The sequence below is a fragment of the Rana temporaria genome, chromosome 1 (genome assembly GCF_905171775.1).
Source record: "Rana temporaria chromosome 1, aRanTem1.1, whole genome shotgun sequence".
Taxonomy (NCBI): domain Eukaryota; kingdom Metazoa; phylum Chordata; class Amphibia; order Anura; family Ranidae; genus Rana; species Rana temporaria.
The window spans coordinates 560,297,963-560,324,275 of NC_053489.1; the positions used below are offsets into that span (position 1 = coordinate 560,297,963).

Consider the following 26,313-nt stretch of genomic DNA (forward strand, 5'->3'; position numbering starts at 1 on the left):
GGGGGAAACCAAGATACAGACATGCTTAAGCAATGACCAAAATCTATTTAAAGACTGCTGCGTAATCTCAATGCAAAGCAGCCCTGGGCTGCAGAAAGGGATGGGGCTTTTTTCTTTTTTTGCTTCCCACAGCTAGGATGTATTCTAATCAACCTGACCATATCCATCTGAAACCAATGTGCCAAGGCCTTGACTTAAACCTTACATTTTTTTATTTTTTTTTACATATGCAGGTCAATGACTGCCCCTTGATTGTGAAGATTTGTCTATGCATACATTGGTGTGAATATAGACAAATATGCTTGTCTAGTTTGGTATTGTTCGATTGGAAGGGCACTCGGCTCCCTTGTGATTGCTCAGTTTGACCAAGTGGTCATTTTTTATATATAAGCTACCGCTGGTTTGTAAGCCTGATCTGAATCTCTCTCGTACCCCCTTGAGATCACCTATGTTAATGAGGGGTCTGTCCTATAGCATCCCTATAAGATTGTTATACTCCTCTAAAATCCGATTCATGCAAACAGTGGCAGTTAGAACAAAGCTATCTATAATGGGTGAAGATTGAAGTTGCACACAGTCGTACAAGGCCCTGCATATCAGCCTTGGTGGAAATGATTATTCCAAAGCCTGGGTAAATGACTTTTTTTTCCATGTTCACCATGTCTGGCTCATTCATTGTCTCAGATGGGTATAAATATTGTGGGAACATATAAGGCCCACTGTGTAGCCTGCTTCGAGTCGGTCCACCTCTACTGACATCACAGCCTTATGTCATTCGTCTGTGATACCACAATGGGTTCTGCATCATGTCCAATCCATTTTTATTGATCTCAGTTGCCCAGCTTGCAAAACTATTGTGATTCCTTATTGAGTGTGGAGAACGTGACTTGGGCCATGACTGTATTCTGTTTTATTTAAATGATACATTTTACCATCTTGGCCATTTTTACGTCATGCTATAATATGAATTTTTATGGATATTGCAACAGATGATCAACACTTTTTGAAATGTTTTTTTTTTTTTTGTAAGCTTTCTTTTTTTTTTTTTTTTTTTTAACATCAGGATGAAATAATATTTAAATATGGCTGCCGATGTATCAGTGGAGAGTAGCAACTTCAATGACGTCGCTTTCTCTTGACCACTGGAGTGAGTCTGACTCAGCTATATTGAGAAATGATATATAACTATGGCAATAGTTACAAGAAGGAAGCTTGGCACTTTGGAGCCTGTAAAATAGACCACGGTTTATTCACCATACAGATACAGGCCTAGTGTACATAAATAATCATCATCCTCAGAATGGCTCAGTAATATTAAATCATATGACTCTCTTGCCTGCAATGTGCAGTTTCATTATGTGTGTGCTCATCACAATGAATGGTAATGGTTTGCTACATATGTCTACATCTCCACTTGGTAATACAGTTCTATGTTGAAGCCATGACAGCATACACAATAAACTGTTGTCTGATGGTGGTATAAGCTTGCTCCGTCCACTTGTGCAAATTGATTGTGATGAGTATAGATGAGCTCATGTGATAGTGTGTGTCCTGTGCTGATACTGAAATGTGAGGCTGTTTTGTGTCTGTTTTTACTGTCGAGCCATGCTGGTATCTGTAACCAGAGAAAGGCAAAGGACTATAGCAGGATAGCTTTACCAGTTGCTCTCTATGGTATTGAAAACTGAAGGATTTTCAGATCTGATTAACATTCTTTACCTAGCAAAAAAAAGAAGTCTACAGCATGGTAATGGAAAGCATGTGTGTCTACAGTAGATCCTAAGCCACCCATTATAGCCCAGATGTCTCTATAGATCTTGATCAGTGCTGCCATATTGGTTTTTACACCCCCAGTACATGTCAAGCCTTCTTTCTGCAGCAACTGGAGGCCAGTGAATATGCTGGAACAGTAGTTACAGGTTGAAAATTCTAGTAACCTTTTATGGTAAAATGATTTCCCTCTTCACTATTCACTGTCATAATTTTTGTCATCTAATGCCCCGTACACACAACCGGTTTTCCCGTCGGAAAAAGTCTGACTTTTTCCCACAGGAAAAGTGCCAGGAAAAAAAGAGAGCAGGATCCCTTTTTTTTCCCCCCATCAGAAAAAAATCCTAGCGGGAAAACCGTTCGTCTGTGTGCAATTTCAGCGTGCAAATAAAATGCGCATGCTCAGAATCAAGTCGACTCATGCTTGGAAGCATTGGACTTCATTTTTCCTCGGCTTGTACGTCACCGCATTTTTAACTGTTGGAATTTGGTGTGACCGTGTGTACGCAAGACAAGCTTGAGCGGAATCCCGTCGGGAAAACTATTGTTTTTTTTTCCGACGGGAAAACTGATCGTGTGTACGTGGCACAAGACAATGTTCTCCAGACTGCGGCCCGGGGCCAGATGTGGCCCGGCCCTTGGGGCATTAATCCCCCCCCCCCACTGTCTGTAACCAATGATGTGCCACTGTTCCTCCCATTGATACCAACAATGGGGCACTATTACTGCCACTGACATTAATGATGGGGCAATGTTCCTCCAATTCATACTGATGATGGAGCAGTATTCCACCCATTGATACCAATGATGGGGCACTATTAACAGCACTGACACCAATGATGGCACACTTTACCTCCCATTGATACCAACGATAGGGCACTATTACTACTATTGACTCCAATGTTGGGGCACTATTTTTACCACTGAAACCAATGATGGGGCATTATTACTACCTATGACACCAATGATGGGGCACTATTAATCCTCACAGTCCAGCCCTCCCATTTGTTTAGAAAGTTTGGAGACCCCTGGTCTAAGACATCAAAAAGCTCAATCGGTTTAAAAACCTAGTTCCTTTAAGTTGGCCCCATTGGGCAATATGTGGGGGAGGGGGATGTCATTCTATAATCTACAAGCTGAAATACAGTACCATATACTGGTAAGCCCCATACACACTATCAATTTTCCTGCAGGTTTTTGTCTTCAGGTTTACCAAAACCATGTAGTACAAGGCCTGCCTGATTGCATACAAATTGAAAGGTTTGACCTCATATTAGATGGTTTTGGTAAACCTGAAGACAAAAACCTGCAGGAAAACTGATAGTGTGTATGGGGCTTTACTGTCGTTACTGTCATGCATACTTTTTTATGATAAATGGCCATTTTATTTTCCTCCACATTCTTGTATGTAAGATGTAATAAGTCTCCCAACTATTCAATTTACCAAACGGCATGTGATCATGTTAAAGGTGATTGTAAGTCATGTATTGCATTGCGGGAAGATCTTGCAAGCACATAAAGACTCAGGCCTCGTACACACGACCGTTTTCCTCGGCAAAATCCATCAAGAAAAATGCTGGCAGAGCTTTTTTGCAGAGAAAAACGGTCGTGTGTATGTTTTTCGTTGAGAAACCTGTTGTGAATCTCGACGAGAAAAAAAGAGAACTTGTTCTCTTTTTTTTCTCGTCGGGAGTCTTAATTTCCTCGTCGTGTTCCCTGTCGGGCTGGTTTACGACGAGAAACACGTTCGTGTGTATGCTTAGAAACCGGCGCATGCTCAGAATAAAGTATGAGACGGGAGCGCACCTTCGATAAAAGTAGCGTTTGTAATGGAGATAGCACATTTGTCACGCAGTAACAGACTAAAAAGCGCGAATCGTCTCTCACCAAACTTTTACTAACGCACAGTAACATGAGATTAACAAAAGCAGCCCCAAGGGTGGCGCCAGTGGAATCAAACTTCCCCTTTTTAGCGCTGTTGTACGTCACCGCATTTGAGAAGGACGAGATTTTGTCTTGACAGTGTGTACGCAAAGAAAGCTTGTCAAGATTCTCGACAAGCCTGACAAGAAACTGGTCGAGGAAAACAATGTTTCTTTTACGACGAGATTCTCGGACATGTGTACGAGGCCTAAAACTTGCTGTCCTATATGGTCTATATAGAAAGTTTAGCTGTGGCTAAATTGTACGCATTTTACCTTGAAGTTGCAAATAATTCTTTTAACGTGTGACTGTGCCTGAAGCTTCCTAATTGCATCACTGTAGTGTGAGATGACCGAAAATTGGCAGTGCTCTTCCTGACACTTGACACTGTCTGGCCACTTCTGTTCTGTAGCCTCATAGCTGCATATTTAAAGCGGGAGTTCACCCATTTGTTAAATTTTTTTTTTTCTCCCCTTAGATTCCTGCTCGTTCGGTCTAGGGGAATCGGCTATTTGTATTAAAATATGAGCAGTACTTACCCGTTTTCGAGCTGCATCTTCTTCCGTCGCTTCCGGGTATGGGTCTTCGGGAGCGTGCGTTCCTTCTTGATTGACAGTCTTCCGAGAGGCTTCCGACGGTCGCATCCATCGCGTCACTCGTAGCCGAAAGAAGCCGAACGTCGGTGCGGCTCTATACTGCGCCTGCGCACCGACGTTCGGCTTCTTTCGGAAAATCGTGACGCGATGGATGCGACCGTCGGAAGCCTCTCGGAAGCCTGTCAATCAAGAAGGAACGCCCATTCCCGCAGCCCATACCCGGAAGCGACGGAGAGGATGCATCTCGTAAACGGGTAAGTACTGCACATATTTTAAAACAAATAGCCGATTCCCCTAGACAAAACGAGCAGGAATCTAAGGGGAAAAAGTGCTCTCTAAGGGTGAACCCCCGCTTTAAAGTGTGAGATCATCTAATGCTTGGGTCAAAATCCCAAACAAATTTTCTTTCGAAAATCAGAAACGTTGCATTTTGTGATCCGATGCCACCATTGATTTTCCAAATTGGACCAACCAAGGCTTCAATGTTGCTGCAGAAAATACATTTTGTGGTGGGAATCTTCTTTTCTTTCCAGGTCACAGCTCATGTGCATTTCTTTTTTCATTATATTTCTTGCATGGTTCTTCCATCATTGATTGCCCTATTACTCGATTTCGATGGCCGTATGAAAATCGGCTGTTGCTGCAGCCCACGACTGCTGCGAAGTTCAAACGAAAATTCGTAGTTACAATTTTTTCGAAAGAAAATGCTTTCGGAATTTGACCCAAGGCACTGCTCCCTCTCATTGCTAGTCGCGTGAGATTCTAAGGTGAGACTTGGTGATGTCATTGCTGTGCTACGCATTGTTCTTCTGAGGGCCTTCTGTCATTGAAGCTGTACCTGGGGCATACTAGCATATTAAGGAACTTTCACACTGGGGCGGTAAATCGCCGTTATTTTTAGCATCGCTTTACTGTCGTTTTTGCAGCATTAGTGGGCCACTTTTAACCCCCACTAACGCTGCCTATTGATTTCCATGGGCAGGGAGCTTGAAAGATGCTAGCGCACAGCTCCAGTGTAAAAGCACTCATAAAAATGTAGATGCTGCTTAACTGACATAGAGTGTAAGGCCGTGTTCACACCGCCGCCGCAAGTGGCGCACAGCAGGGGTCCGGTGCATGCTGGTTCACCGATTTCAGGTCCAACCTGAATTTTGGGCTGAAATTGAACCTAAAACGCACCAAAAAACACAATTTTTTTCGGCACACCGCACCGGACCCAATGCGGAGATATGGGAACCGGCTCCATAGGGAGCCAGTCACATTCTCCTGCTATGCGAATTGAATGCGGGGAAACGCGCATTCAATTTGCATAAGTGTGAACCCGGCCAAAAGGCTAAGCGACTGGTCCTCTAGAACATTTCTCACATCATTTATGACACCATTCATGTTCAATGCAGGACCAACACAGTCTAAGGTTACATTCACACCTGGGATTCCTGCTGTGGATCTCAATGGTGAGGTGCGGCAGCTATACGTGGCTCTCTGCACAGCCAGCAATTGCATACGATGATCGCTGCTGGACGCACACAAAGTGTGTCCAGCAGCGATCACTGCAGGTAATTGCTGGCTGTGCGGACAGCACCAAATAGCTGCGGCTACTAGTGACCTGTCGTTATAGTGAGCGAGGCACCTAGCCGTTGAGAGCCGCAGCAGGAATCTGATTACTGCCGCTATTATTTAGACTAGCCTTAATTGTCAGTGTGAGTGTAGACTAAGAGGGAAGGATGGCATGGGGCCTACTCACAATCCAGAGCATTGGAGAGGAGAGCCCCGGGGGAATGAGAATAAGGTAAAGCTAGCATTTAACCCTTGTAGTGCAGGGGCCCCACCAGTTAAACTTTAACTGTAAATGAAAACAAAAATGGTATCAAAACTGAATAAAGGGAGATATTGCAAGAAATCTGCACTTCAAAATACATGAGAAGGTGAGCGGGCCAATAGTCCATGATTTAAAGCGGCATTCTACCAAAAGTTGTTACTTCAGCAGATGCATTTAGTAAAAAAACCTTAGTGTTACTAAACCCAGGACCCTGCATTCACTATATCTGGTCTCCCACAGTACACAGAAATGCAATTATTTAAATATAAAATACATGCCGCTCCATGCCTGAGATTGCCAGGTATTCTCGCTGGCTGCAGGGAAGCAAAGCGCTGTGCGGGAGCTCAGGAAAGGCGATTATAGGGGGGTTGGCAAATGCCCTTTGCAGAGACTGTCACTTTGCTTTGCATGGACTTGGTAATAGTGCCTCACTGTACATTCTCTGAACATGCCTATCTGCATATAGTTTTAAAACTGAAGTTTAGCGAAAAAGAAAAAAAAAATCGAATAGTTTTAGTGACGTTATTTACAAGTATGTCCCATGTTGTGCAGTCAGTTGGATCCTGTAGAATTTTTCTGTGTAGGGATGCCCTGTCCTCTTCCTGCTACTCTGAACTTCTGGCACCGTAATAGCTAATCACTCCAAGTCTTCTGTAAAGCTGAAGTGGAAAAGTTCCAACAGGGCCCCTTCCTCTTCCATTGGAAAATATTATTTCCTTATTTACACTGCCTGTAACATGGTCTGCGAATGAGGGAGAGTCTGATTAATCACAGGTATCCCCCCCCCCCCCCCATCAGAAATTGTGTTACATGTAGTGGACACTAGGAAAAGGGAGGAGCAGGCAGGTCCCTGTAAGGAGCTTGTTCACTGCAGATTCGTAGAAGACTGAGCTTTTAAACCCCCGCTGCCCAGAAGTTCAGCAGGAGGAAGAGGACAGGGCATCCTTGCAGTAAAGACTATGATTTTTTTTTTCCATCAAGAAAAGTGCTGTGATGCACCAGTCCAATCAGTTCTCTGTTGGTCTTCTTCTTTTTTTCTTTTTTTTTTACACTTCAGCTCCTTAGGGCGTACCCATACATCCTTGGGTTGAAGGGCTGTACCGGGTTCAAGGCTGCAGTCATGGTCCTGGTACCAAAATTTTCAGCCGTTCAGTGGGCTTTCTTGTAGATGTGATCCAAGTGGCTCTACAGCCGCCCAATAATTTCTACCAGGCCCCTTTCCTCCCATTGCTGCTTTTACTGGGCTCTCCAGTGCCATCGGGGAGCCCTGTACCTCCTCCACTTGGTGTAGTGGTGCACTGGGAGGGGAGTTACATCTGTATCTGCCTGATGTAAGATGCTGGAAGTGATGAGGATTTTGTCACTTCCAATTTCATTTGTTGTAGTTACTGGCTTTTAAAGCATCTGATCAAATCGATCTCGGTTTGATCCGATGCTTTCGAGGGTAGAAGAGATCTGAGGTTTTTCACTCTGGGGAAAAAAGATTTAATAGTCAGCAGCTACAAATCCTATAGTAGAAGCGGAGGGAGAGAAAACATGGTGAGCCCCATTTACAAAAATGAATGACAATAAAATGATCTGCTTCACCCACCAACCTTATGTTTTAATTGTTCTATACTGCCTTGGGAGTTTAAATATGAGAATTTAGTAACTAAAGGCAATGAACAAAAAAAATAGTTTGCAGGTCAGTCCCCTCTGACATTCGTGCTGATACACTGCAAAAGTTGGCTGTAGTCAAAGGACAGCTCAATGATGCAAAACAGAAAATGTAAGCTTTTATATGCAGTCTTTCATAAAGTATATATGTGTAATGGCTACATTTTGGGGGTTTCTAAGGCAGGGGTGCCCAACCAGTGGCCCGCAAAACCCTCTTACCTGTTTTTCCTGATGAGATTCCTGGCAAGATTTTTTTGCCGGCCAAGTGTACCCACGTACCATTCAAAAGAACCGTCGTTCCTTTGAATGGCACGAATGCGGTGACGTCATCGACTACGACGAGCATGCGCTCGTCACATTCAATGCCGTTGCTGCCATCTTACTTCACCCTACCTATGCCTTGAAAGCTACCGCGCATGCGTCAGTCATTTCAAGCATGCGTGGGTTTCCATGGAGGTAGGAAAGTATACAGACGCTCTGGTTTCTCGAGAGGAGAACACTGGCGAGAATCTTGACGTGAAAATAGAAAACAGGTTCTCTATTTTTCTCGTCTATATTCTGGGCAGTTTTCTCGACGAGAAACCTCAAAGCCTCGTACACACGCACGGTTTACTCCGCAAGAAAGCTCTGCCAGCAGTTTTTCTGCTGAGAAAACTGTGCGTGTGTACGAGGCTTGAGGCCCCGTACACACGTCCGAGGAACTCGACAGGCAAAACTCATCGTTTTTGCTCGTCGAGCTCTGTGTGAAGCCGCCGAGGATCTCGGCGAGCCAACTTTCCTTATTGAACAACGAGGAAATAGAGAACATGTTCTCTATTTGGCTCGACGAGGAACTCGTCGGCTTCCTCGGCCGAAAGTGTACACACGGCCGGGTTTCTCGGCAGAATTCAACTCCGATCGAGTTTCTGGCTGAATTCTGCGGAGAAACTCGGTCGTGTGTACGGGGCCTCAGAGTTATTTTGGGGAAAAAGGTGTCTCCACTGAAGCTTTATCACCAAGGCTTGTTTCCACAACAACCCAAAATGTTCTAAATCCAATAGTCCTTGGGACAGAAAGTGAGGTGAAATCTTCTGAACAGGGGCACAGACGGCAAAACAAATGTTACAGGGGTGTTAACCCTTCCCTATGCTATCCAAAAAGCTTAAAAATCGTTTTTTGCGCTGGAGCTACACTTAAAAAGTGTACCTGTTCCGACTTACAAACAGATTCAACTTAAGAACAAATCTTGTTTGTAACCCGGGGACCCCCTGTAAAACCATCAGTAAAGCCAGCTGTGACCATGGATGTTGCGGTGACATAGGGACTTGCATTGGAGCTCTTTGTACACACTTGTATTATGACAGCCACCCTCCAGTGTTTGCTCATAAGTTAGCAGCAACTAATTGCCCGGTCTCCTGGAGGTTGGAGTTCTTTGTAGTGGTACATCTATTCTTCGCATTACAAAGTCTTCAGTGCTGCAGCCTTTGTATTAGTTAATTTATTGGGAGAAATGTAAATGTAGTCTGATGGTCAGTCTTGTCGTTTACCACATGGTCAATAATTATCTGGAGGAGGTAATGGGTTCATTAAGAGATCTGCTTAAAGGGAGAGTGAATTGGTCTTGGGCAACCTGTTTAAATGGTAATTTAGTGGCTTTTCGGCTGTGTTTAGTGGCTTACCTTTTAGGCTTCATTTCCATGGACGTTTTTACAGCCACTTTTCTGAGCGTTTTTTGCAGCTTAAAAACTGCTCTCCATGTTAGTCTATGGCCTCATGCCCACCATGACGTTTTTGAGCTGCAAAAAAAAAAAACAGGACCAGTGCGTTCTGAAGCTCCAGCGTTAGAGCTGTAAAAATGCCAGACGTTAAACGCTCAAATGCGCAAAATGCTCAAAAACGCTACCGCGGCGTTTTTGAGCTCCAGCTCAAGAAAAAAAAAATAAAAAAAAAATATATATATATATAAAAAAAAAAACATGGACAGGCATTTTTAAGCTGTAAAAAAGGCTAAAAAAAATTGGCTGTAAAAACGTCCATGGAAATGAAGCCTTATCCTTGCTCAGAAGCCTGTCATTTTAGGGCAATATAAATAATAAAAACATGCAGTTCATCTCTGCAACGCGTCCATATTTGCACAGATTACATACCATGGTATTTTTTAGGGCTGCAACTAACGATTATTTTCATAATCGATTAGTTGGCCGATTTATTGTTTCGATTAATCGATTAATCGGATAATAGCCTTAAATAAAAAAAAATAAAAAATTGCATTTTAAAAATTTCTTTGGCCAATTTGTTGTTGGGCAGATTTCAAAACACAAATTGCCGCAAAAACACATTACATGCTTTTCTGCAGCTTCTCCATTGAAGTATATTGAACCAAAAAAAACTAAATATCACCGTTTTGCTTTAAAAAGTCCTTCCCTTTCTAAAAACGCAGCAGCTGAAAAAAAAAATCATGGATGTGAACGTGTCCCTTAGGAAAACATGTAAATGAACTGTAGTGTGTTTCTGCAAAAAGCACCAAAAAACAGAGGTGTGACCCCAGACCTGAGATGTTTAGTATCATAATGGGGATAAAAAAACAAAAATAAGTACAAAAAGCGCAAATAATCGCTACTGTAATTTTTTACCTGTGGGACAGTGAAAGTAATATTTACAGTAGCGATTTGCTTTTCTGTACTATAAAAGGCTAATTTTAGTTTTTTTAACCCCATTATGTTACTGGCCGATTAATTGATTATGAAAATTGTAATCGATTAATTTCATAATCGATTAGTTGTCGATTAATCGATTAGTTGTTTCGGCCCAAGTATTTTTATACTTAGTCTAAGTTCACTTTTGTAAAAATAAAATAAAAATAAATGCACACATTTTTGCAAGGAAAAAAATGTGCATTTTTTTTTCTTACAGGAGCTGAAAAGCATTGCACCCGTAATTGGTGGATCATGGGTACAATGTCAGGCTTCTGCAGACAAGCCCTGCAACTTTGAAACTGACAGCAGCTACAGAGATATGGGCAGAAAGAGGGGACTTGTAGTTTTCTCATCCAACAGCCTGACTGAAAAAGACTTTTGGCATTGATCAGTGGCATCCAGCCTGTGATCTGGGATGCCACGTATGTTAGACACCAAACATATGGTGCATCCCCAATCACATGCAGGACAGCGTGCATCGATCCCAGTAGTAGTTTTTTTAGCCCTGTGATTGGCCTACGGGTATGGGAAATAAATGAAAGCCCATATCAGGGGGAAAAACAAATGATTTATTATGTCTAGGGTAGCAAAAATAGCAATTTTACTTTATAATCCTCCACTCCAGCAGGCTTCTTCCTTGCTGCTAGCGCAGTGCAGGCAGCCTCTTCTTCCCTACACTCCAGAGGTCACATGCCCCCTAACGTCACCAAGTGCAATGCAGGACCCACAGCCCACAAGGCATGGTATATGGAAATATAGATGAGTGTCGCTGCTGTAAGAATGAGGGATAAGGTAATTCAAATAGCTTTTTCTTGTACCCTAGATGTAAACGAGTCTTAACCCTTGCAATTAAGGCTGCATTCACACCTGAGCGACAAAACGCCGGACGCTTCTGCCGCTAGAGGGGAGAATTCCCATTGCTGTCTATGGAGATGGTTCACATCTCATAGACGCCGAACGCCTGTCGCCTGAAAAAAAGTCCCGGACCCTTTTTTTCAGGCGACAGTGGCGTTTTCCCATTGACAGCAATGGGAAGTCTTTTGAAAAAAAAAAAAAAAAAAATTGAAAGTTTCACACCCGCGGCAAAATACGCCGCTACCGCCGAAAGCGGCTGTTGCTCAGGTGTGAATGGGGTCTCAGGGGCAGCCCCACTGCAAGGAGGATTTGAACTACATATGCCTGGCATCCTGTATGTACTAATTAGGGGACTTCTGAAGGCAATTGGTTCAACTAGATTTCCATTAGGGGTATCAGAGTAAAGAGGGCTGAATACAAATGCCAGCCACACTTTTCAGATATTTATTTGTAAAAAAAAAAAAATGTATTTTCCTTCTACTTCACAATTATGTGCCGCTCTGTGTTGGTCTATCGCATTAAAATCCCCCAAAAAAAACATTTGCTTTTTTTGATGTAACATGACAAAATGTGGAAAATTTCAATGGGTGGTGTCCATGTCAGTGGTGTCAGTGCAGTTTTATATTGCTAAACTTCCTAGACTATCCCCATCTCCCACCTCCACAACATAAAGGCCAATCATTTTGTAGTACAAGGGAGGGCTAATTATGGTACTTTTCTTTGGTTAACACTGTAATTGTGCACAAGACACAGGACAGATCGGAACATATGATGTGATCAACAGGTATATTTTTTGCACTTATAAAAGTGCAAACAGGACAAACCGAGAGGTTGAATCTCCTTAACAAAAAACTGACAAGCATTCTAACCCCTCTCCCCTCAATCCAAAACGTAAAAAAAAAAAGGTTTTGCCTTTAGTTCTACTTTAAATCGTGCCTCTAAACATCCAAATGTGCATAGACACATAGGATGCAGCTTCTACAGGCAAAACGCTAAACTCCTCCAGCGCTTTTTTAAAACAAGTATGCTTGAACCCTCGCCTGTCTCAGCAATGATAGATATTTTATGGGGTGAACTGGTATGAGAATGTAAAATAGCGGTTTGATAAATCGAATCATTTTGATCAGCATAAATACTGCTGCGTTGGTACCATAAAGGGATGGGATGCACGATATGTATTAATCAAGTTGAACATTTGTTGCTGTTGTACTGTAATGCTTAAAGTGGTTGTAAAGTATTTTTTTTATTTTTTACCTTAATGCATTCCTTGCATTAAGGAAAAATTGTTTAGGTGTCGGCACCCCCCCCCCCCCCCTTACTTACCTGAGACCCCTTTCGATCCAGCGCCATGCACGTCTGCAGAACTTTTTCCCCTTCAGTTCTGGGTGTCGCTGGCTTGGCTGGGGCATCGGGTGCCATTGGCGGGGGTGGGGCTGAGTCCTGCTGTCTGTGTCAATGGACGCAGCAGTAGGACTCTGGTGCGAGCCCGCACGGTGCCCCCATGGAAAGCGGCTTTCTGTGGGGGCACCCGATAAACCGTTAGCCATGAAAATCCAACTCAACTGACTGTGCTTACCAGATCAGTTGACCATTGTCTGCCAGTGTTGCAGGGTGACTATAGACGTCAATAATATTGCCTGTTACTTCCACAAGTATTCATCATACCTGCATGAATGAGCTGCCTCCTGTTGACAGGAACACCAGTTTATTTAGTGTGTATAGAAGGACAGTGGTCTATGCACACCAACATTTGTTGGAAAGAGTGGAGCTACAATGTTTTTAGCTTTTGCAAATGCATGGACCAGCATAACACTACCATAGTATAGCTGTACAGAGAGCTTATTTCTCTAAATCTGACACCCTTGCATAACATCTCCAAAATATACCCTTTCTTAACCAATGGCAACACAAAGCTACTAATCCATCGCTTTCCTCAACTATTACAAATCCCTCCTTGTTGGCTTACCTCTACACAGATCCCCCTCCCACCTTCAGTTTATCATGAATGGTGCTTCAGTGGTTGCCACTCCTCTCTGCCAATATTTCCACTGATTTGTGCTTGCCCGAAGAAACGAAATACAAACAACGTCAACATACAAAGCCCATCCACAATTCTGTCCCAAGCTACATCACCAACCTTGTCTCAAAATACCAGCCAAACCATTCTCTTCACCCCTCCCAAAATCTCCTGTTCTATTCCTCCAATTCCCTCGTCACCTCCTCCCATGCTCACCTTCAAAGCCTCTCCCATACTCTGGAACTCCCTACCCCAACCTGTCCAGCTTTCTCCTACTCTGTCTTCCTTTAGGCAAACCTTGAAAACTCAATTCTTCATGAAAGCCTATTCCACCTTCTCCTAAAAACTGTTTTACTTTCTTCATCATCTCCTCCTTCACAGTTACTTTTGTATCACTTGCCCCTCCCATTTAGCTGTTTTTTTTTTTTTTTTTTTTAAAGTTCTGCGCAAACTGTTTGTGCTATACGGTATAAATGCTATATAATATTATGGACACTTGGAAGGTAGTATGATATGAAAAGTTTCATATAAATGAAAAGAAAAATATATCCTCTTTTCAGTAAGACCCCTTTCACATTGAGGCAGTTTTCAGGTGTTTTGGCACTAAGAATTGCGCCTGTAAAGCGCCTCTCAAGCCTCCCCAGTGTGAAAGCCTGAGTGCTTTCACACTGGGGCGATGCGCTTGCAGGACTGGAAAAATAGTCCTGCAGGCAGCATCTTTGGAGCGGCGTATACATCGCTCCCACACCGCTCCTGCCCATTGCAATGAATGGGCACTGCTTCTGAAGCGCCACATCACGTGCGATTTAATCCCTTTTTGGGGGTTGAAAGCGCCCCGCTACCGCCCACAAAAAAACACTATATCAGCGGTAAAGCGACGCTAAAAATCCCAGTAGATCAACAGTTTTTTTAAATACTCACACCAGCCAGTCTGGCACCAACAACCATGCCACATTCAAAGACACTTAAATACACTTTCTTCCCCATTCTGGTGCTCTGTTTGAACTTCAGCAAATCGTCTTCACCACGTCTAGATGCCTAAATGCATTGAGTTGCTGCCATGTGATAGGCTGATTAGAAATTTGTGTTATCAAGCTATTAAAAAGGTGTAGCTAATAAAGTGTCCGGGCTGATTGTATTTCAGAATACATTCAGACTGGCCTGGGGTACTACAAATGGTAAACCAATGTACATATCCATATAATGTACAGCAGTTGGCAACAATGGGATTGAATTATTACAAAGCTTGTGCCATTGACTGGCAGCTCGTGAATTCTCCCCATGCCACAAATCTTTCAGCAATGCAGTAAAACCGCAAGCCAAAAATATTCTAAGCAAGCGTTTGCTGAGTGAGCAGCACCACCACTTCCACTGTTTGTTGTCACTAATCCCAGAAGAAAAAAGTCAGGAGCAAGAGAGATCATTTTCATTGCATGTTCTACCCAATGGGCCGGGGTGTTTGCACTGTGCTGAGCAAGTGTAAAAAATAAATACAAATAGCTGGGATAACCCTTCAGATCTGGCCTGGGTTCCCAGCCAACAGTTCTCATAGGCAGGAAATACAAATATTCTTCTGGAGCATTGCCAAAAGTTACAAATGTCCAACCTGAATAATTAAGTATACATCAGATTTATTCATTGCCTTAAAGTAAACATGGATATTGTTTCCTTATCTTTAGCAAACATCTTAAATGGGACGGTCGTATCTTTTTCATCCAAGGAAAGGTGATAGGTGGAAATCCCAGATTTCAAACTACAGACCAGACTGTTCTTTGGTCTTCCTTTTATGCTTCCCCGTTTAAAGAGGCCCTGTCACCAGACTATTAAAACCTTACCGCAAGAAATGGAGTTCTTTCACACAGCCGCTAAGGAATTTACACCAGGAACACAAGTATATGTTTCTGCACACAAGAGTAAATCAATGACAGGCTGTGGCTGTACTCTGGTAATCGCACAGAATCTGAGCAGGATCCATATGATCGCAGATATCACACTAGAAGCCCCAACTACTTCTGTGATTGTCATCTGTGTTGAGATCAGTGGAATTCCTCCTGTGTGGCTGGTATACTATCTCAGCAGCTAACATGCAGGGAGTCTGATGCCTCGTACACACGACCGAGTTTCTCGGCAAAAACCAGCAAGAAACTTGCTGTTTTTGTTTTTTTTTTGCCAAGGAAACCGGTCGTGTGTACATTTTTAGACGAGGAAACTGTCGAGGAACTCATCGAGCCAAAAAGAGCATGTTCTCTTTTTCTTCTACGGGAATGGTGAAAATTGGCACGTCGAGTTCCTCGACAGCCTAAGGCCCTGTACACACGACCGAGTTTCTCGGCAGAATTCAGCCAGAAAGTCAATTGGAGCCGTATTCTGCCGAAAAACCCAGTCGTGTGTACACTTTTGGCCGAGGAAGCCGACAAGGATCTCGGCGGGCCAAATAGAGAACATGTTCTCTATTTCCTCGTTAGTCAATGAGGAAACTTGGCTCGCCGAGACCCTCAGCGGCTTCACAAGGAACTCGACGAGCAAAACGATGTGTTTTGCCCGTCGAGTTCCTCGGACGTGTGTACGGGGCCTTACAAGGAACTCGACGAACAAAACGATGTGTTTCGCCCGTCGAGTTCCTCGGTCATGTGTACGAGGCCTGAGTGATGAGCTCACTATAATGGTAATTCTACATATTTCTATATTTATTTAAAGAACTATTGCGAAGAGTGTTGTGATCTGGTAACTGTAGGTGGCTAATCCATGTAATGATCATATTGAGGATATGAGTTTTTTTTGTTTTGTTTTTTTCCCCATGTTCTTTCTATTTATACTGTAATACTTTTGTATATTTACATACAGACCAACCTGTCAAGCAACAGAGAAGGTCCATTCACACATGGTGTTCCATTGTAATACATGCACATTATGATATGTGGCAACATGCATTGCGTTAAGCAGGGACATTCATTTGGATTGGCTACCTAGTACCCCACAAAGGACCTAAATCGTACATGGAAAATATTTGAATCACAGCATGCAGTGCACCACAGTGTGTTGTAAAGGTACGTTGGGGTGCCATTCAAGCAGTTGTAGCGCACACACAGACTGGACACCCAAAAAGTGACTGTAGTTGATAGGATGCTGCCAAGGCCACCAACGTCTCAAATTTCATCCAATTCAGTGGGAATTTGGGAAGTCCTCTTACATTCATTAAACATTTTTTTTGGTGCTTTTACTTACAATAACTGTGTTTTATTAACTAAAGCTTGAGCGTGCAGGATGACTTCTGCATAGCAACCAATCTGCTTCCAGGTTTTATTGCCAAAGCTTAATTGAACAAACTGAGGTTAGAAGCTGATTGGTTGTTATGCAGAAGTGAGGCCCCGTACACACGTCCGAGAAACTCAACGAGCAAAACACATCGTTTTGCTCGTCGAGTTCCTTGTGAAGCCGCCGAGGATCTCGGCGAGCCGAGTTTCCCCATTGACTAACGAGGAAATAGAGAACATGTTCTCTATTTGGCTCGACGAGTTCCTCATCGGTTTCCTCGGCCAAAAGTGTACACACGACCGGTTTCCTCGGCAGAATATGGCTCCCATCGAGTTTCTGGCTGAATTCTGCCGAGAAACTCGGTCATGTGTACGGGGCCTTAGTCTGATTTTGCACTCTCTGGATTGGGTAAATAAACCACACTGTTTTTCAATTTTTGCTGGTTTCTTGAGGCCATGTAACCAGTGCCTCACAGATGCATCCTGGGAACTTCCTGTCACATGTTCCAGGAGGCAGACCCAGTGTTCTAGGCAGAGTTTCAGGAAGTAAAGGGAGATGGAATTGTAGGGGTTGCAGACTGGTGCTGATTGACCTTAGGCAGTCTGTGTGTTTGATTCGGGTGGCCACCCTTTGAGAGAGATTCCAGTACAGGAAAATAACAAGACCCAGACGTGATGTATCTGAAATCATCTCTGGCTTTAGTGATAATACCATGACAATATATGCATTACAAAAAGGGGAGTTGGCAATATGTGATTGGTTAATACAGACTTTCTATTCATTAAAAATAAACGTATTAAGTCAAACACCTGCATGAATTAATTGCAAAAGGAGTAAAGTATAACATAGAGAAGTTATAGATAAAAGTATACAACATAGTTAATTAGTTTCAGCAATTACTAAGGAATTTCTTACAGAGAATAACACCTGTGGAAATAATAAGAAGAAAGATACATCTTCACCAATTACTAAAGAATGTTGCATGTGTAATGTTTTGCTCAGAGATAAGAATTAAAAAGAAATTTATCTGTGCAAGGCCATTTAGAATTCTACTAAAATGAGTGAAATAATATTCACTCTGAAAACCTCTTAACCCCTCACAACCATATGTATAGTTAAGGAAGGACCCTAACTTCAGAACCTTAACCCCTTACAGGAATCATCTGCCCTTAGTAAAAAAATGGCTGCTGTGACAGGGGGGAAAAAAGGTATACAAGGAATGGAAAGCCTGTAATTACTTAGAAGTATCTGTTTGTAGATTTCCATTCCTAAACTTTTCTAAAGGTACCTTTTTGTTGAAATTTTTATCTTAAGGCCTCATTCACACTTGGCGGACTCCGTCGGCTCAGCGGGAGATCAGTCCGCAGATCTCCGCTAAGCTGACGGATGGCAAGCTTCTCTCTGCTCACTGAGCGGGGAGGGGCTTGTCGGGCACTGCTGTGTCCTATGGAGCGATCTGATGAAAACGGACAGCATGTCCATTTTCATCAGATCTTATCCGATCCGCATGGACGGATGGGGACGTGGCCCCCATACGTCTGTTTTCAGCGGATCGGGTCGGATGTCAGCGGACATGTCTCCGCTGACATCCGACGCTCCATAGGAATGCATGGAGTGGCCGTTCAGGTCCGTGACAGACGGACCCGAACGGCCCGTAGTGTGAATGAGGCCTAAGAGTTCTCTTTCATCTGCAAATGACTACACGAAAGATTGGGATGTACACTAAAAGAGTAGGTTCACACTGAATCGCACAGGAATGCGGTCTGCATTGATTTGAATGTGCTGAAATCGCACTGGATCACACCAAAAGTAGTGCATGCTCAACTTTGTAAAAATGCGCTGCGACCTTATCGCATGGTACTGCTGTGCCTTGCAATCCAGTGCAGGCAAATACATTGCGTTTGCGATCTGTGTTTGGGATGTCATTAGGAATACATTGACGCCCGCAGCAGATCGCACACCCAGTTTTGAATGCAGGGCAGGAAATGCACACGGAAAGAAGGTTTACCATACCATGTTCTGGTATGAATGAGCCCAAAGGCTCGGTTCACACTGTTTACTGTCATTTGCAAAAAGATTATATTTAGCAAATAAAAGCTAACTGTTTTTTTTTGTTTTTTTTTTAAACACTATAAATAAAACTTTCATATAAAAATAAGAAGAACAAGTTAATGCTAATGGCAGTTATCTCGCCATCGTCCACGGACCTCAAGTTTGTAAGAAACGTATATACTAGTGGCTATTTGAATATAATGTCCCTGTGCAGATTGATATCATCTGTGGAGAGCAGAAGGAGAAATGTGAGGATTTCAGACTCGAGAAATATGAGACGGGGTTTCCGGTTGTGGTTCTGGAATCCCAGAGTGGTAACGCAGTAAGGAAATTACTATTATTATTATTACAGGGCTAGACATAAGATATAAAAGTAAGGGATAATATCAGTTTTTATTGGCATTGAATAACTATATTTTCAAAGGAATGTGCATTGCTAAGATGCTTAAATAATTTACCACATTGTCAGCTTCCACTATTTAAACCACATCTGTCAGATGGCCAAGTTATCCTGAAAATGTATACCTTGTACAGGTTTCCCTTCCATTGTACTGAATACTCCTGAGGATGTGATAACCCATCATGGGACAAAACTGCCCAGCAGACACATAGTAGTCCTCTATCTATCTATTCATTTATTTATTTATATTTAAATTAACATGTTTGTCCTTAATCTGGTAGTATGCTGGTGAATAGAAACTATCTTTATGTTGGTTTTTCTTTTTATACTCTTTCAGCTTTTTTTTTTTTTTTTACAGTTGTACTTTCTATATACAGTATAGACAAGGTTTTTCTATACCGTATGTACCCATTGTGAATGAAACCTTTAAATACATTAAAGTCTCATTTAAGGCTCATACACACACAATCTGACTTTTTGACAACAATTGTCCAAAGGACGTGTTTTATCGGACAATCCGACCGTGTGTATGCTCCATCGGACAATTGTTTTTGGTTTTTCATCGGACAAATGTTCGATGTGAATGCTCTAAAACTTTTTGGCAACAAATGTCCTACGTAGGCTCATCCGATCATGTGTACACAAGTCCATTGGACAAACACGCATGCTCAGAACCAATGCTAAAGATCAGACAACAATAGCAGAAGTTGCCCAAAGGGTGGCAGTATTGAGCTGAAAAAACACGTGATTTGGTGAATGTTGGCTGAAAAAGTTCTGCCGTGTGTATACATACCAAGTTCACGGCCAACACTCCTTTGGACCAAAATCCACGGAAAAGTCAGATGGAAGTCCGATCGTGTGTATGAGGCTTCACACTTGCGTTTGGGGATCGGCAAGGCGGTCTATAGATGGAGAAAATTTCAACCCGTGCTTGCAAGAAAGTAATTCCCTCGCTTCCCTCATCAACACAGTGTTGACAGGGGATACCCTCCCGCCGAGCCATTGTGTTCTCTCGTGGGGGTGCGGGGAAGCCATCCCTGCCGGGAGAACACAGTGATTATTGCTAGTCAATCGATCACATTGGTACATTTAGCCTGTCCATACATGGTTTGAATCTCGGCCCGGTCCTGTTTCATTTTTACCACCCCTCAACCACTTGTCCTTTAGCTGCAGAGGCAGTGAGAGGGGTGTACACATGCTGCGGTCATTATTATACCCCCGTCGCGGCACTATCGTCCACCAAACACAACCCATTAAAATGAACAGGGCCAAGCTGCAACCGCCGCACATAGAGCATAAAGTTGTGGTGCAGTAGTCTGGCATTTTAAGGGTCAAAACAGGTGGTGAGGAAGTGATATAGCGTCTCTTCATGTGTCAAATGCTATCTGAAGACCGATCTGAAAGTGTATCACTCTTCAGAAAGAAAAGCAAGCAAAAATGAGGCCTCAGGCCCCGTACACACGGCCGAGGAACTCGACGTGCCAAACACATCGAGTTCCTCGGCCAGTTCAGCCCTGAAGCCGCCGAGGAGCTCGGCGGGCCGAGAGCTCCCATAGAACAACGAGGAAATAGAGAACATGTTCTCTATTTCCTCGTCGAGCTCCTCGTCGGCTTCCTCTGCGAAATTGTACACACGGCCGGGTTTCTCGGCAGAATTCAGCCAGAAACTCGGTCGGAAACTGAATTCTACCGAGGAAACTGGTCGTGTGTACGGGGCCTAAGGGTGTGACTAAGGTTTGGAGGGCAGTATTTTCAATATGAGCCCAAGAACATGGAGATAATAAAAGTTAAGAGTAGAGGTGTGCAATTCAGTGTTTTCGATAGTGGCAGTGGGATGAAGCGGAGATGATTTTCCTAGGAGCCTACACCTGGTTTGCCTATGACCTGTAAGTAAAGGATTGAATGGATATGAAGCTTCATTTATGCATCTGCAAACAAAGTTAAGAGTAGTAATAGAAAATATTATTTTACTTGAAGAGCAGTCTATGCTTGGAACAGACTTTCCAGCACAGGCAGTGAGTCAACAGTAAATTATTTACTGTTAGATTGAAATGTGGGCTAAATAGAGGTTTATCGTTGGACAAAAATGTAGAAAAAATAACTTTTTAACATAACCTTTTAATACTTGACAAAGGATTCCCAGTGCACTATGGGCTATTCAAAGAGACAGGGTGACTGTAGCTGTCTGTTTTGAGGCATACTTTGATTGGAAAGTTAAATGGAACATGCCAATAATAGATGAGTCACTCCACTGACTTTCAGCTTGAGCTGTTGGGCTCTCTAAACAATAAAGGAGCTTAGAGCTCCTTCCACTGACTGTATCTATATGTCAAATTCATGTGCGATATTTACTTTTATTTCCCAAAAAATGTTTGGATTCGATCATAACGATATGAAGAAATGCATTGAGCTCCTGAATGCTGGGATGCTAACACACAGCAGTTTTGTATGAGAGTGGTGTCAGCCCTGCCAAGTTGCTAAGATTCTCAAACAATCCTAATGCCCTCATCTCTACTTCATAGACATAAGCTATTCTTCAGTCTGAAGTCTCGTACACACGAGTGGTTTTCCCATCGGGAAAACTGGCATGAGAGCTTTTGGCCGGGATAACTGGCCGTGTGTATGCTCCACTGCAGTTTTCCCTCAGGAAAACGGCTCCCGTTTTTCCCGGTGGTTTTTAAACTGCCAGTTATCCTATGGGAAACACTGCGGTGAAGCATACACACGGCCGGCATTCCCGACCAAAGCTCTCATGGCAGTTTTTCTGTCGGGAAACCGGTCGTGTGTAGGGGGGAAAAAGTTACCAAGCAGGTTCTCGGTTTTCCCCTAGGGTTTGCCGGCGGTATAAAGTCTGCCGGGAAACCCGTACGTGTGTACGAGGCTTGAGACATAAAACTAGGAGGACGAATTGTACTCCTTGAGATAACACAGGATAGTTTCGAATTTTTGACATGGTCAATCGATATGTTTTGCTTTCAATGGAATATTTAACAAACCAAATGGAAGCAAATAAGAGACTTTCATTGTTAAGGTTTATATACCTCCAAATCTGTTCAGTTCTCTGCTATATCAATCATACTAAGCTGTATTTTTTTGGGCCTCCTAAGTCTCTATTATTCTTCCTCGTGGCTCTTTGACAGGTTAGCAGTTTGTCTGAATAAGGTCCCAAATGGTCCATTAGGCCATTAAAGAGGTTTAGAGTCAGAAAGTAGAAAAGCTTTTACATTCCTCTTATGCTGATTGGTGGAGGTCTCCTCTCTACGACCTCCATCGGGTAGTAGTTTTTAACGGCCCTTAGACTACCATCATTCTGTATTGCTTGGCTTTGTTCCGTGCAATGCAGACCAGCCACGCAATCCAATTACTTTTCAATGAGTTTTCAAGGCTGGGCTGTGCCAAATAAAGCTGAGCAGCTCCCCTGCTTGAAGCGCTGTTAGTACAGATGGGGATTCTGCCTTAAAGTAAAGAACATAAATTGTTATGTAGTTGTAATGTTTTCTTGCATGGAAAAGTTGTAGTTGACATGAAAAGCCAATTTGGTTACAATGAGAGCTATCACCCTTACAACTTCGAATAAAGCTGTGTGAGATACGCAGATCCCCAAATAGTTCACACTGCGTCTCGGCACTTGGCAGCATCATTTTAAAACTGAGTGTTGAGATGTGGGTGGACTTGGCTTTGCACTGTTACAAAGTTTCTTTGGCTGTAGACAGTAGATGTTGGATCAACAACCGATCCATCCACTAAAATATTATTCTATCACTGTGGACAGACTCAGGTCTTCAACACTAGGTTTTTTTTTTTTTAACACAAGCGACACTCTACCGCCCTTTTAAATAGCGACTTACGGTGGACCGCTTTGGAGAAGGCAGTAAAGCAGCAGCTGCCAAGCATTTCAGAAGCGGTCATGTTTCGGCAGTGGGACTGCCTACAAACCGTGACCTGTTGTGAACACAGTAGGTTGCTTGCTTGACGCCATTCAGGGAACACTTTGCAATTTCTTAACGAATGCAAAGCTTTTTTCTGATTGGACATGGTGGGGCGGTGACATCTCAATCTCCACCTTGTCCAATCAGGGAACAATTTGCATTTAGCAAAGGGCAGATGCTTGACATGGAACTGGTAAGCTAGCAGCATTTGCTGTACCAGCCGTGTATTTGGACGTTATTTCCAGCTTCCACTGAGATCACACAGGTATGGCACATACATACTTACACTGGTCCAAGCCAGACCAATATAGCTATGTAACAATTGCCATACCTAAACTTCAGCCTAAAACACAAAAGTGTAACTTCTGCTGTCCGGGTTCCTCCCCCCCTCCGGTGTCACATTTGGCACCTTTCAGGGGGGAGGGGGGTGCAGATACCTTTTATAATACACGTATTTGCACCCACTTCGGGCATAGATAGCCGCAGAATCTGCAGGTATCTATGCCCCCCGCTGTCTTCTGGGAGACACACGGTCCCAGAAAGACAGCAGGGACCATTCAGACTGCACAGCAGGGAACCAGGAGGTTCCCGATTCCCTTACTGAAGATGGCGGCGGCAGCATCCAAGGACTGAGGGACGGGTCGGCCTCGGGTGCCGACATCGCAGGTGCCCTGGACAGGTAAGTGTCCTTATTTTAAAAGTCAGCAGCTGCAGTATTTGTAAAAAAAAACTCTGCTTTAAGATTTGACTTTTTAGGTTTAGTAATTGGGTTTAGATTTCCTGAGAAAAATGCAACATGCTGCAGAACTGATATTCTGTGTTTTTCCTGCAGTCCCTGGGGACCTATAAATCATCCATGACTACCAAAGGTTAACCTATTGAAAAGGGCCAGTTTAGGTTACGATACCTGATCTCATTTATGTTTGACAATGGTATGTACATTACTTCTGTATTCAGAGGAACATGTACTTTCTTTTATATAACACTTTGCCGTCCCTTCCCCCAATGCTCACACTTCACCTGCTGGAATCATCACTTCCTGACACTTGCGTAACTATAATTTGTTACCTTGTCAGTTAATTTGTTCTTGGATAATTGTCACTTGCAGGAAGAGAGCGCATTTTGTATCGGGTTGCCATTGTAATTTTCTCTTTTTTTTTTCCCCAGACACATCCTGTGCTCTCTATTCTAAGTCTATACTGGTCTGATGTAATTGTATAGGGGTTAAAACTGATTTTATAAGGCAAACACCTAAGTACACAGGAGAAATACACCTATGTGAACTGACTTCGGTCTACTTTGGTGATTTATTGTCAGACAGCAGAGCTAGAAGGGTGACACTGTGCGGTCTTTGTTAGAATTGAGGAATACGGTGGTGTCACCTCCTCACCCACAGCCTGATAATTGGGCAATGAAGGAGCAACAACACACTGCTATGTCACCAACTTGGCTCTCTCCTCCTCTCAACATGTTCTTGGTCTCCACATGTGCGTGCAGAAAGCCTGATTGGCTCCTTGTGCTACCCGTTCCTTTCCCAGTCTTGGGACATGGCTCATAATTTTAAAGAATACCTGACTGTACACTATTTTTCAGTCCTGATCTTTTAAGCGACCCTGTCACCTTGACTCAAAAACATTCTGCCTGGGAATTGGGTCATCTAATACTTGCCTGTGCTGCCAGCAGGGGCGGACTGACAACTCATGGGCCCCCGGGCAATAAAAGATTATGGGGCCCCCGGGCTTACAGATGGCCACCACGCCAGGAGGCAGTGCAGAGGCGGGGCAGCTAAAATCTTGGGATTTTTCTTCTGCTGGCTCTTGCCAGTAAACACCACGACCATCTTGCCGAGTGCCCTCAGAGCAAGCAGCTTGCAATGGGGGTACCTAAGCAGGCTTGCTCCTGAGCCACTATGTATGTTCCTAGTTGTGATTGTTCCATTACCAGTAATGTTCAAAGTGCAAATTCTCATTTGCTGCTTATTCAGTTTAAAAACACAAGACATTCATCAGAAATATTGCGCCCAAAATTTTACAACTATAAAATGTCAATGACCAGCTTTAGCAAATTTTGGCGCATGTGGTGCCTACCTCCCAACATTTTGAAAATAGAATGAGGGACACCTACTAACAAACTTATGTAGGCATAGGACACATCCCCTGCCACACCCCCTTTACAGGAGAATTAACCAAAAAAAAGGTTAATTGAATCCACACAGGCTTTTTTTTTTTTTTTTTTTTTTTTTTTTTACCACTACTATTCCTTTATATTGGCAAATGTACAAATGCAGCAATTTAGAATTTGGATGAAAGATTTAGTACTGGGAAACCAGTTTTTGAAAGATAACCAGTGCATTTTATTTACAACTATATGGATCGAACCAAAGTGTGGGACAAATGAGGAGGAAAGAGTGACATTGCTCCAAATCGGGGGCAGTCCTCGAAATCGGGCATAGTTGGGAGCTATGTATGATGACCCAACATTTCCGCTCTCAGTACTTAGTGTAGCAGTGGCGGGCACAGTGACTGTGGAGTCAGTGACATCGGGATCATCAACAAGCAGCCATAACTGTTTGTAAATCCTTGTACATCACGCTTTAGCACACGACATTCCATCACCCAATGAAAAAGCATTTGCTGACCGCTCATTGAATAACAAGCGTTGTCTTGCAATTAGTTTTTTACTTGAATAGCCCACAGCAGTGATTAATGCGTTTCTTAGTGAGGGTGACTTTGCATTGTGCAGCACAACTGAACTTCAGGACAAGTCATAATAGATTGCTTTCAGGTCAGCGAGGAAATTTTAGCACGACTATTCAGTAACCTAAATACAATTCACGTTTGTTGGTAACAAAAGCACCAATCCAGTTAGCATCAGTGTGTTGTGTTCTAGCAGCGGGTTTCCCATGCGTCTGTATGGCTGAGCGCTGGATGCAGGCAAGTCCGGAATGTTCTCAGACAACTGTAAATGTGTCTATCTGTACATAATCAAGTACTGACACTGTTCCGAGCCAGGATCCTTTGTTTTCTTTGTTACTGTCTTGGATCATTTTGAAATCTATACAAGTGAAGGGTTATATAAAATATAGGGTGTCCCAAAAAGATTTTTTATACATGGTGCCTTCTCTGGTCCAGCCATTGTTGATAACCAGGGATGCCCACCCAGTGGTCCGCAGAGCCCTCTGATGTGGCCCGCAACCTACTGCTCTGGGATAGCTGGTTGGCAAGCCCAGATCGTAGATCGCCAATCCGTCATTCCAGTGCATCAGTGTTGTGAATGAAGCCAACGGTAGAGAAAGCAAGCGGTTGCGGAGCAGAGCCATATAAGCTGTTGCTTTTGGTATAGCACCGGCTCCTGTTACAGGCGGAG

General features: G+C 43.2%; 1 protein-coding gene across 3 annotated transcripts in view; it reads left to right on the forward strand.

Annotated features, from left to right (window-relative positions):
• The window catches only part of STOX2 (storkhead box 2), a 280,620-nt gene that overhangs the window by 127,616 nt on the left and 126,691 nt on the right, over positions 1-26,313 (forward strand). The gene's annotated exons all lie outside the window — the stretch shown is intronic.